This window comes from Lagenorhynchus albirostris, chromosome 2, assembly GCF_949774975.1.
Source record: "Lagenorhynchus albirostris chromosome 2, mLagAlb1.1, whole genome shotgun sequence".
NCBI lineage: Eukaryota > Metazoa > Chordata > Mammalia > Artiodactyla > Delphinidae > Lagenorhynchus > Lagenorhynchus albirostris.
Window position 1 is genome coordinate 185,507,496 of NC_083096.1, and position 12,364 is coordinate 185,519,859.

The 12,364-nt window shown below is 44.6% G+C and overlaps 1 protein-coding gene and 1 pseudogene across 7 annotated transcripts in view; one reads left to right on the top strand and one right to left on the bottom strand.

The window, feature by feature from the left end:
- GNB1 (G protein subunit beta 1) overlaps window positions 1–12,364 on the top strand; it is a 92,181-nt gene that overhangs the window by 40,685 nt on the left and 39,132 nt on the right. For 4 of the 7 annotated variants that reach the window (XM_060141709.1, XM_060141708.1, XM_060141715.1 and 1 more), the window contains exon 2: window positions 10,341–10,389. The exons of 1 other annotated variant lie outside the window; for it this stretch is intronic. The gene's annotated coding sequence lies outside the window, so the exon portion shown is untranslated. Of the gene's footprint in view, window positions 1–10,323; window positions 10,390–10,700; window positions 10,725–12,364 lie in introns of those variants that run through there. 2 more of the 7 variants (XM_060141712.1, XM_060141713.1) reach the window with 2 other exon arrangements.
- The window catches only part of LOC132515633 (iron-sulfur cluster assembly enzyme ISCU-like), a 55,350-nt pseudogene that overhangs the window by 33,645 nt on the left and 9,341 nt on the right, over window positions 1–12,364 (bottom strand).

Genomic DNA, 12,364 nt, shown 5'->3' on the forward strand with positions numbered 1-12,364 from the left:
TCTCCTGAGTTCCAGATGAGATGTCTTCCTTATTTTTTCCCCTTTTGGGGGAAAATATCCTTTAGTAGCTTCCTAGACTTTGTATGTCTTTATTCTGACCTTAGGATTGATAATTTTGAGTATACAGTTCTTGCTTGGAATTAGTTCAGGACATTACCCTGTTTTCTCCCAGTTTCCAGTGTTGCTGTTGGGAATTCAGAGCTGTTGATTCTTGATCCTTTGTATACCACCGATTTTTTCCATCTGGAAGCTTTTAGGATCTTACTTTTGCTTCTGGAGTTCTGAAACATGTAGCTTGATTTCAGTGTCTCTTCAGTCATTGTGCTGGGCGCTTGGCACGTCGTTTCAGTCTGGGAATATAGGCAGCCCTGGGAGGAGACTGTCAGCGTTGCGGCTGTGCCTCCTGTTTCTGTGTTGGATTTAAAGTGCTCTGAGCAGATTGCTGCTTCTGTCCATTTTCCACATTGATGTATCTATCCCTGGCTGTATTTCCGTACTTCTTCCCCCCAAAACATGCCAAATGTTAAGCAGTTACTACTGTGTTTGATAGTAAAGTTAGTTTTTTATTGCAAAATTTGAGCTATTCTTCTAGGCAAACCAAAGTTGGGGAAAAAGTTGGAGCTTTTTTTGATTTTGGGTTTTTTTTGAATTTTATTTTATATTTTTATACAGCAGGTTCTTATTAGTTATCCATTTTATACATATTAGTGTATACATGTCAATCCCAATCTCCCAAATCATCCCACCACCACCCCCGCCACTTTCCCCCAGTGGTGTCCATACGTTTGTTCTCTACATCTGTGTCTCTGTTTCTGTCCTGCAAACTGGTTCACCTGTACCATTTTTCTAGGTTCCACATATATGCGTTAATATACAATATTTGTTTTTCTCTTTCTGACTTACTTCACTCTGTATGACAGTCTCTAGATCCATCCACGTCCCTACAAATGACCCAACCTCCTGTTTATGGCTGAGTAATATTCCATTGTATATATGTGCCACATCTTCTTTATCCATTCCTCTGTTCATGGACATTTAGGTTTCTTCCATGACCTGGCTATTGTAAATAGTGCTGCAGTGAACATTGGGATGCGTGTGTCTTTTTTTCTTTTTAATAAATTTATTTATTTTATTTATTCATTTTTGGCTGTGTTGGGTCTTCGTTGCTGCACGTGGGCTTTCTCTAGTTGCCGCGAGCAGGGGCTACTCTTCGTTGCAGTGTGCTGGCTTCTCATCGTGGTGGCTTCTCTCATTGTGGAGCACGAGCTCTAGGGGCGTGGGATTCAGTAGTTGCGGCATGTGGGCTCAGTAGTTGTGGTGCACGGGCTTAGTTGCTCCGCGTCATGTGGGGTCTTCTCGGACCAGGGATCGAACCTGTGTCCCCTGCATTGGCAGGCAGATTCTCAACCACTGCGCCACCAGGGAAGCTCCGCATGTGTCTTTTTGAATTACAGTTTTCTCTAGGTATATGCCCATTGTTGGGATTGCTGGGTCATGTAGTAATTTGTTTTGTTTTGTTTTGCGGTACACGGGCCTCTCACTGTTGTGGCCTCTCCCGTTGTGGAGCACAGGCTCCGGACGCGCAGGCTCAGCGGCCATGATGGCTCACGGGCCCAGCTGTTCCACGACATGTGGGATCTTCCCGGACCGGGGCACGAACCCGTGTCCCCTGCATCGGCAGGCAGACTGTCAACCACTGTGCCACCAGGAAAGCCCAGTAATTCTGTTTTTACTTTTTTAAGGAACCTCCATACTGTTCTCCATAGTGGCTGTATCAATTTACATTCCCAGTTGGAACTCTTTGCAGGTCATATTGCATAGTTAACCACCCTTCTGCAAAAGATAAAGTTTCTCTCATAACTTTTCCCCCAAAGATTTACTGTCTCATATGGAAACCACAGTGAAATGTGTGTGTTTTTTTAAGCTTTTAATGAACACAAGAGAATACAGGATAATTTAAAAAACAATTGAGGGCTTCCCTGGTGGCGCAATGGTTGAGGGTCTGCCTGCCGGTGTGGGGGACACGGGTTCGTGCCCCGGTCCGAGAGGATCCCACATGCTGCGGAGCTGCTGGGCCCGTGAGCCATGGCCGCTGAGCCTGCGCGTCGGGAGCCTGTGCTCTGCAACGGGAGAGGCCACAGCAGTGAGAGGCTCGCATACCGAAGAAAAAAGAAAAAAGACTCCACATGCCAATGCAGGGGACACGGGTTAGAGCCCTGGTCCGGGAAAGACCCCACATGCCGCGGAGCAACTAAGCCCGTGTGCCACACAACTACTGAGCCTGCGCTCTAGAGCCTGCGAGGCACAGCTACTGAAGCCCGTGTGCCTAGAGCCTGTGCTCCGCAACAAGAGAAGCCACCGCAATGGGAAGCCCGTGCACCGCAATGAAGAGTAGCCCCTGCTCGCCGCAACTAGAGAAAGCCTGCACGCAGCAACAAAGACCCAACGCAGCCAAAAATAAATTAATTAATTAAAAAAACAAAAAACTGAGCATGGTTAGAAACTTATTATTCACCAGCTAGGGTTAGCCAAAACCATTTTAGGTAGGAGCATCCCAAGTGCTCCTGTGCGCCTCTCCTGCCCCTGGTGCACCTTCATACAGAGCTGGTTCCCAGACTGTGATCGTGGAAACTGCAGCCCCAGTGTGTTCTTGAGAAGGAGGTGGTGCAGACATGAGGTTCTTGATGTGTCACTGTATGAAATCACTGTGTGGTATGATGCCGGGAATGTGGCTGGCAGTGTTCTACAGGCAAGTCCAAGCTTTGTACAGAACATCCAACATAGCACCTGAAGATACTCGTTAAGGAACCTCTGGACACACGAGTGGAAGCAAGGCAGAGCCCCAGCCTCCCAGGAAACGGGGTTAACGGAGCCTTTGTGGGTGTGGGGCAAGGTGTGTTCTCTGCCAAAGACTGTGTGTACCGTGTGGGGCAGAACGTTAACTTTGGGGGAGTCCTTATATATTCTATTGCAGTATGTTGGTTTTTGGGTTTTTTTTTTTTCAGTTTAGCAAACACCCACCTTTCTGCCAAAATAAAGTTGAAGGCTCATCCTCAAACTGAGGCAGCCTGCACATTTGTTTCCATCTTCATGTGAATCTGAATTTTGAGCAGAAGTTGGATGACTTGCGTTTCTGCCTCACTTCCGGCTTGCAGCGGGTTTGAGAGGGGTATATTTCTTCTTTGGCCAATAATTTTTTTTTGAGAACAGTATTCTAGTGTCGTAAAGGTGAAGGCAGTTTACTGTTGAAGAAATTTGAAGGCTGTGGCTTGCTGAGGATTACAAAACCTGCGCGCAACTCAGCTGAAGAGTAGCTTGACTCAACTTTCCATACTGATGGCCCCACAGAAGAAGGGGTGTCCCGTCCGTAGGTGTAGATATGTTTACTTTGGTTTCTGCTGCTTTTCTCTGGTGCACAGTGAAAAATTATATGTGATACACAGAAAGTGATCTGTTGTTAAGAGATAAAGGATTTATCAGTGGAAGCCAGACTTGAGGAGGACCCAGCAGTTGGAGCTGTCAGGGGCTAGACAGTAGCTGTGATTGCAGTGGAGTTAAATTAGAGAACAGTAACAGAACGCTGTCTGGAAAGTCCCCAGGTAGTTGAAAATTAAAGATGACCTCATAAGGGAAACTTGAAAATTTTAATTTGAATGAAAGTGAAAACAAAACATATCAACATTTGTGGGGCATAGTGAAAGCAGTGCTTATAGGGAAATCTGTAGAATTAAATGCTTACTACAGAAAACAGAAAAGGTCTCGCCAATCTAAGCTTCTACCTTAAGAAACTAAAAGAAGAGCACATTGATTTCAAAACAAGCACAAGGAAGAAAATAATGACAGTAAGAATTTTGTGAAACTGAAAGCAGAAATACAGTAGGAAAAATCAGTGAAACTGAAAATTGGTCCTTTGAAAAAATCATATTGATAAACCTTTAGCCAGCCTGAGAAAAAAAACACTTAAAACACTGTTAAAATGAATAAAAATTAATTAAATATGAAAAGTTAAATATTCATCTTTTTTTTAAAGTATACTCTTAAAAATCAAACTGCATTGATTGAGTCATTAAATCTTGAGGTTGTACCAAGTTTTCCAGCTACTAAAGCTTTTTCTTACTGTATTGGTCAGTGGAAAATTCAAAAAAATAGTTATAAAATAAGTTATTTTCTCTGACTTTATCTTCAGGTCATCCCATCTTTCATTTGATCACTGCAAGGGCATATTTTTTAAATCTATATTTGCCTTTTGTTGGCTGTAGTATTTCCCTTCCCCAGCTTTTAATTTTGAATAACTTTTGAAGCTACAGAAAGTTGAAAGAATAGGTCAGTGAACATTCTGTACCTTGCACCAAATTTCGGTAATTTGTAGCATTTCCTCTCTGCTTTTTTGGTGAACCAGTTGGTTGTTGTGTCATGGTACTTTATTCTTTACAACTCCAGCCTGTCCCAAGAACAAGGATGTCCTCTTACATATCCACAGTAGTTTCGTGATACCCCAAATCTTAACGTTGATTCACTAATGTGTAATCCAAGTCCACATTTAGATTTCTTCAGTTTTCTTCAGAACGTCTTCATGTCCTTTATTCAAATTCAGGGTTTAATCAAGTTCATGTGTTGCACATTTTGTTATCTTGTCTCCTGAGGGTCACTACATCTTGAGCAGTCTTCCCACCTTTTTTTTTTTTTTAAATGTTGGGGGTAGGAGTTTATTAATTAATTAATTTATTCTTGCTGTGTTGGGTCTTCGTTTCTGTGCGAGGGCTTTCTCTAGTTGTGGCAAGTGGGGGCCGCTCTTCATCGCAGTGCGCGGGCCTCTCACTATTGTGGCCTCTCTTGTTGAGGAGCACAGGCTCCAGACGCGCAGGCTCAGTAGTTGTGGCTCACGGGCCCAATTGCTCCGCGGCATGTGGGATCTTCCCGGACCGGGGCATGAACCCGCGTCCCCTGCATCGGCAGGCGGACTCTCAACCACTGCGCCACCAGGGAAGCCCTAATTATTATTCCTTTTTACCCTCAGATTTATTCCTAAATTTGGCTAGGGGACCTCCTTCACGTTATCATTTCATATTCTGCCTCTTCAGGACAGGTTTGTACTAGAGAATTATTGAGAACTGAGAAGTTTACTTTGTCTCTTACAAGCCCCCAGTCCTTTATGCAAAACTCTTAGGACTGGATGTGTTCTAGAATTCAGCCTTTTTCAGGGTTTAGAAAGATGAAGTGGTGTGTATATCACACATGCACAGTGCCCGCAGCAGGACTTATAATCAGACACCTTAAATCTTGTGATAAAATGTATGACTGTTCACACTGAACAGGATAAAGGCTAATTAATGCCCTTATGTCCGTTCTGTCTGGGTTTAGTTATCTCAGAATTACAGATAAGTAACAGGGTACATGTGTGAGGTTATGTGGATATAGAAGGAATCATTCCCAACAGGTGTACCTTTGCTTGATTTGAAATTTTAATGTCCCCAGTAAAGGAATTCTCTAGGTATATCTCAAGAGGACTCAGTTTTTAGATTTTGAAAAATGTTGGAATAACAGTACTCACACAAATGCTAGTATTTGATACTTAAAATCTCATGATACTAGATTATGTGTGTACAAAGAAGTTCATCACAGAGAGATTTAATATTGCTAAATTAGCAACTGTACTGAATCAAAACATAGGCTTAGTTGATCTTATCAGGAGCCTTAAAGTGCCTAATCTTTGACATAGAATAATTCCATCTTTTAAAATCTTCTCTAAGGATATTAGCCTAATAAAATCCTGGGAACATGGCTTCCCTGGTGGCGCAGTGGTTAAGAATCCACTTGCCAACGCAGGGAACACGTGTTTGATCCCCGGTCCGGGAAAGATCCCACATGCCGCGGAGCAACTAAGCCTGTGCGCCACAACTGCAGAGCCCATGTGCCATAACTACTGAAGACCGTGCGCCTAGAGCCTGTGCTCCACAACCAGAGAAGCCACCGCAGTGAGAAGCCCGCACACCGCAACGAAGAGTAGCCCCAGCTCACCGCAACCAGAGAAAAGCCCACGCGCAGCAACCAACACCCAACGCAGCCAAAAAAAAAAAAAATCGTGGGACTAGAACTGCCTTGGCTCTTGAGCGCCTTGAGCGGACTGTGGTGCCCCTGGCCACTGAGAATGGCTCGGAGTCCTCCCCAGCTTTTGTGCAGTGGCTTCTCTGGGCTGGGGGCAGGGCCCGTTCCCTCTGACCCCAGAGCCGGGGTTGGGTCAGCTGCACACCTGCTTCAGCGCTCTGCTCTCTGAACCTTGGGGTCCTGGCCTGTGCGTGCATTTCCAGGACTGTGCCCGTACCACACAGCTCTGTGTGAAACTAGCCCTTTCCTTTTAACCGAAGGACGTTGATGTACAATATTACGTTAGTTTCAGGTGCAGTACGTAGTGGTGTGACGCTTGCATACGATATGAAATGATCCCCACGATAAGTCTATAACCTTCTGTCCCCATACAAAAGCTATCACGATATTACTGACCATATTCCTTATGCTGTATGTTACATGCCATGTCTTATTTTATAATTGGAGGCTGTAGAAAGTAGCCCTTCTGGATTTTTATTAGTTTAGTTTGTATTGGTACAGTCCCTCTCTTTTTTTCTCTCTGTACCTCATAGGATAATTTTTCATGCTTTCTCCACGAGACTGTAAGACCCATGTAGGTGGCTCACATCCCTGGTTGTGACATGTTGTTTTCAGCGTTAGCACACTATCTCACATTATGGGCATGGAAATAGTTGTTGAGTGAATGGATGTTCAAGGGATTTGACCCATACATCACTTAAAATTAAGCCAAGGTATTGGGTAGACTTCAAAGACTAGTGTTTGAGGTGCAGCCAGAGGCAGCCTGAAGGCAGTACTGGGCAGGGAGGGTGTGGTGTGCGGCTGTCTGGTCCCTCTGTGAGGGAGTGGTCTGGAAGCTTTGTGCTGCACGGGTTTGCATAGGCAGACCGTGTACAGAGGATAAGAGGGAGGGATGCAGGGCTCATGCCCTCCTTCCAGGAGGCCGCCACCGGCCAAAGGAAGATGGTCTAAAAGCAGTGTTGGGGTAGGCGAGGCGCTGTTTATTTGGAATATTAGAAATGTTTGGTTTGCTCATAAAAATCATGATAGAGTTGTTGTTACTCTGTTTAAATACATGATTTGAATTTTATTTCACATATTTAAAATTTGACTAAAAATTGGTCTGTAAACGGTTGTACCTTTTTCTTGAATTTTATGTTTGCATCTTCCTCCAACTTCTCTTTCTAACTGGGTCTCTTTCTAAGAACGTTAAATAGAGAACAATTCAGCATGTACTCATGCCACCCCTTACTTCCACTCTGTAGCAGCACCCCTCGTGGCTGGGCTTCAGAGTAACCATGGAGCGTCCTCCCTGCCAGCCTGCTGCCTGAGAACCATCTTTTCTCCTGACTGTCTGGCCATGCGCTGCCCCCTCCCCTGTGGGCCCTGGAAACCCGTCAGCCAGGCTCATCAGTCTAGTGTGCTCAGCCCTTACGGGTCTAAAGGTGGGACTCACTTGCCACTGTACCTTTTGCCTCTAGTAGGTGTGGTAGCTTTGTAAAATGTAGCCTTTGGTTTTTTAAATCCCTGGTTTTCTGATTTTCTGTAAAAGTGGTACCCCTAGTTTAGGATCACATGAATGTGTGCTGCTGTCTAAGACAATGGTCTTGTTCTCTGTGCTGGGTTCTGTGGGCTGGGCAGTCAGAAAAAGAACCCCACTTGGGTCTTATTTTTAGCCAGAAATGAGTCCAGACAGCTGTCCATGTGAATCAGGGGGAGGTGGTTTGGTGGTGCTCTCAGCATCCTCTGTGAGCTGGAGGGTCAGTGCTCTCTGGGAGTTAGCTCCCTGTCTTCTCTTCCAAAGAATAGAGAGCTTGAACTTTGTTTCATGCCTTGAGCCACAAGGCAGTCTAGGCCTTTGAATTAGAGCAAACAATGATACATTTTTCTATTTTACTTTCTTCTATCTGTCTCTTGATGTGGAAAATACGTGAAAGGACTTACATTTGGAGATTGGGGTGATTGTGACAGTTACCTTAAAGGAGTGGCTCTCACCTGGGATTAGTATTGCTCTCCCCATGGGACATCTAGTGGTGTCTGGAAATTTGGGGTTGTCACAGCTGGGGAAGGGGATGCTGAGGCCGGCCAGCTGCTGAATATCCTACAGAAGACAGGACGGCCCCCACCACAGAGAACAAGCCACTCTAAAATGTCAGTTGTGGGGCTTCCCAGGTGGCACGGTGGTTAAGAATCCGCCTGTCAATGCAGGGAACATGGGTTCAAGCCCTGTTCCGGGAAGATCCCACATGCTGCAGAGCAGCTAAGCCCGTGCAACACAACTACTGAGCCTGCGCTCTAGAGCACGCAAGCCACAACTACTGAAGCCCACGTGCCACAGCTATTGCAGCCCGCGCGCCTAGAACCCGTGCTCCACAACAAGAGAAGCCACCGCAGTGAGAAGCCCGCACACTGCAATGAAGAGTAGCCCCCGCTCACTGCAACTAGAGAAAGCCCGTGCGCAGCAACAAAGACCCAACGCAGCCAAAAATAATAAATAAATAAAAATAATAATAAATGTAAAAAAACCTGTCAGTTGTGCCAAGGTTGAGATTCCCCGGCTTTCAGTTTGATGGCTTCATGAAACCTTGGGTGTACACTCCTGGGAGCCCGGCTCAGAGGGTTCATGGGGGCGAGAGCCGTAGTTTGCCCCTGTCTCCAACTTCTTCCACACCCACCGGTTTGGTTTGGTTTGGTTTTTTCAAGTACCTTTAACAGCACTTATTCTTTCCCCCACCCCGAGGTAAAATTCATGTAACAAAACCATTTTAAAGTGAACAATTCAGTGGCATTTTAGTAATTCACAGTGTTGTGCAGCCACTACCTCTACCTAATTCCAGAACATTTTTGTCACCCCAGAAGTATCCCTGTATCCGTCGAGCAGTTGTCCGTTGCACACAGAGCCCCTGGCAGCTACTGCCTTCTGTCTCCGTGGATTTGCGTGTTCTGGATATTTCACATAAACAGAATCATACAGTGTGTGACCTTTTGTGTCTGGCTTCTTCACGTAGCGTAATCCATGCTGTATGTGTAGCAGTGCTTCATTCCTCTTCATGGATGAATAGGATTGCATTGTGTGGGTGTACCGCACTTTGTTTATCCATTCAGCTCTTGATGGTCATTTGGGCTGTTGCCACCTTTCGGCTGTTGTGAAGAGTGCTTCTGTGAACATACGTGTACATGTATTGAATACCTGTTTCCAGTTCTTTTGGATGTATACCTACAAGTAGAAATGCTGGGTTGTATGGTGATTCTGTGTTTAACTTTTTGAGGAACCACCACACTGTTTTCTTCCATGCCCACTTTTACTGCCAGAAAAGTATGTGCTTGCTTATAACATAAGCAGCGTTCGAGCATAATTCGAAAACAAAACTATTTTGTTATAAATAAATGCCTTAGAATTCATAGTTCAACTGGGGGACGTCAGCTTGTTGATGCCTCTCCTGACCCCCAGGTTAGAGGCATGCACTGAGTTTGTAAATGTAGTAGAGAATTGATCAATAGGCAAGAGGTAACCTGTGAAATGTCCAAAAGCAGCCTTTCCACAGAGTATTTTGGAGAGATTACCAGAACATCTTTAAGTGTATTGAAACTTAGTTTCTGGGAAAGAGCAAGCAGGTATTTCAGAAGAAATCTAGAAGTAAATATTTTTTCACACTGGCTGCAGTGTGATGAGAGGCAAGTCCAGAGGCTTGTTGCTGTGTCTGCTGCTCTGGCCTTCTGGACACCCAGGGCCGCATCTTTGGACGGCACTGCAGCAGTGGGACTGGGCCAGAGGGATGGGCTGGAGATGTGCCCAGGTTGACTTGCCTGCACTTAGGGAATAGTCAGCCTGTGGCTTCTTTGACATTCACATGAGATCCTCTGTGGGCCAGATGGGAAAGTCTGGGGAAGGTTACTCTTAGAATCTTCTTGAATTGCAATGTTTTTTTTCTGTTGCTGTTACTATAATTTTTGTAGTAAGAGGATTCTAAACACCCCTTCCCCCTGATGCTTTTCAGTTTAATTCAAGATATTTTCCCTGAGGCATTTCTAAGGATTTTTCTTTTTTTTTTTTTTTAAAGAAATTGAGATCAGATTTCTTCTTTTCCACACTGAAAAACTTACCACTGAGTTAATACAAAGTACTGATAAGTAAAGTGATTTGGGGGCAAGAAATGGTGATGGGGAAGGGGCGGAATTATGTGCTTATTAACATGTATGGAATATTGTGCCTCACAACCTGAATCAATGCAAATACAGCCTTTTCTCTGTTGCAGACAATTTTACATGTTTTGGAGACCAGACCAGAAGCACTTCTGAATTAAGGTAATTTTGACGTAATTGATTCTTACCAGTTTTTAAAGTACAATATTTAAATTTCTTCAGGGTTTCTTTTTTTGAGAACCTGGTTTTTGTTACAATTTTGCCCATCTCTCATTTTTAAGCCCAAAGTTGTTTTCAAACACATTGATCCAGAGAAGGGTTTTCTCTTCAAAGTCTTCATCCAGTCAGTGTTCAGCACGAAGGGCTAAGGTCCCAGAGATGATGGTCCCCATTCTGGACAAGAGCAGTATTTCTCCAGCTTCTTTCAGTAGAAAGCAGAAGAGCCTCTTTTGCAAATCAAATCTTGGTTGGAATACCAGCAGATCATACAGATAAAGGTGAGGCCACACAATTCAGAAGAAAATTCCAATATGTTTGTATGGAATGGGGGCAATAAATGTGTCACAGTGTTGGTGGTGAATCTGGGCAAGGGTATCCAGTTCTTTGTATTATTCTTGCAACTCTTTGTAAGTTGAAATTATTTATTTTTTTGTATTTATTTATTAAAATTTAATTTATTTTTTGGCTGCTTTGGGTCTTCGTTGCTGCGCCCAGGCTTTCTCTAGTTGCGGCGAGCAGGGGCTGCTCTTCATTGCGGTGCGTGGGCTTCTTATTGCAGTGGCTTCTCTTGTTGCAGAGCACGGCCTCTAGGCACATGGGCTTCAGTAGTTGTGGCTCGCGGGCTCGGTAGTTGTAGCTCGCGGGCTAGAGAGCACAGGCTCAGTAGTTGTGGCACACAGGCTTAGTTGCTCTGCGGCATGTGGGATCTTCCCGGACCAGGGCTCGAACCCATGTCCCCTGCATTGACAGGCGGCTTCCTAACCACTGCATCACCAGGGAAGTCCCTGAAATAATTTTAAATTGAAAAACAAAACTAAAACGAATGAATTAGGTGCTTGACCAGTTCGGTATCCATATGTAAAAGGTGAACTTGACTCCATAGACAAAAATTAACTCTCAAAATGAATCAGACACAACCTAACAGTAGAAAACATCTAAAAGAAAACAGAAAATCGTTGAGACTTTGGGTTAGGCAAGGATTTCTTAATGACATCAAAGACACAGTTCATTAAAGAGAACATTTATAAATTGGACTTCATCAAATTTAAAAATATCTCCTCCTTCAAAAACACTGTTAAGAGAATGAAAAGACAAGCCACAGACTGGCAGAAAATACTAGCCGATCACACGTTTTCTACATAACTTATGTCTAGAATAAGTAAAGAACTCTTACAATTCAATATTAAGAAAACAACAACCTGAAAAAAAAGCAAGTGATTTGAACAGAGACTTCACCAGAGAATATAGAGAGATGGCAGATGAGCACGTGAAAAATCATTAGCCATCAGGGAAATGCAAATTAAAACCACAACGAGGGGACTTCCCTGGCCATCCAGTGGTTAGGACTTCGCCTTTCAATTCAGGGAGTGTGGGTTGGATCCCTGGTTGGGGAGCTAAGATCCCACATGCCTTGTGGCCAAAAACCAAAACAGAAGCAATATTGTAACAAAATTCAATAACGACTTTAAAAATGGTCCATGTCAAGGGGCTTCTCTGGTGGCTCAGTGGTTGGGGGTCTGCCTGCCAGTGCAGGCGACATGGGTTTGAGCCCTGGTCCGGGAGGATCCCACATGCCGCGGAGCAACTAAGCCTGTGTGCCACAACTACTGAAGCCCGCACGCCTAGAGCCCGTGCTCCCAACGGGAGAGGCCACCACAGTGAGAAGCCTGTGCACCACAGTGGAGAGTGGCCCCCGCTCGCCGCAACCAGAGAGGGGCCCGCGTGCAGCAATGAAGACCCAACGCAGCCAAAAATAAAATAAATAAAATAAATAAATTGATTAAAAAAAAAACACACAACGAGACACCACTAACCACCTATTACAGTGGCTAAAATGGAAAAGACTGACCATACCACGTGCTGCCGAGGGTGTGCAGGCGCCGGACTCTCATGCACTGATGGTGGGCATGAAAAATGG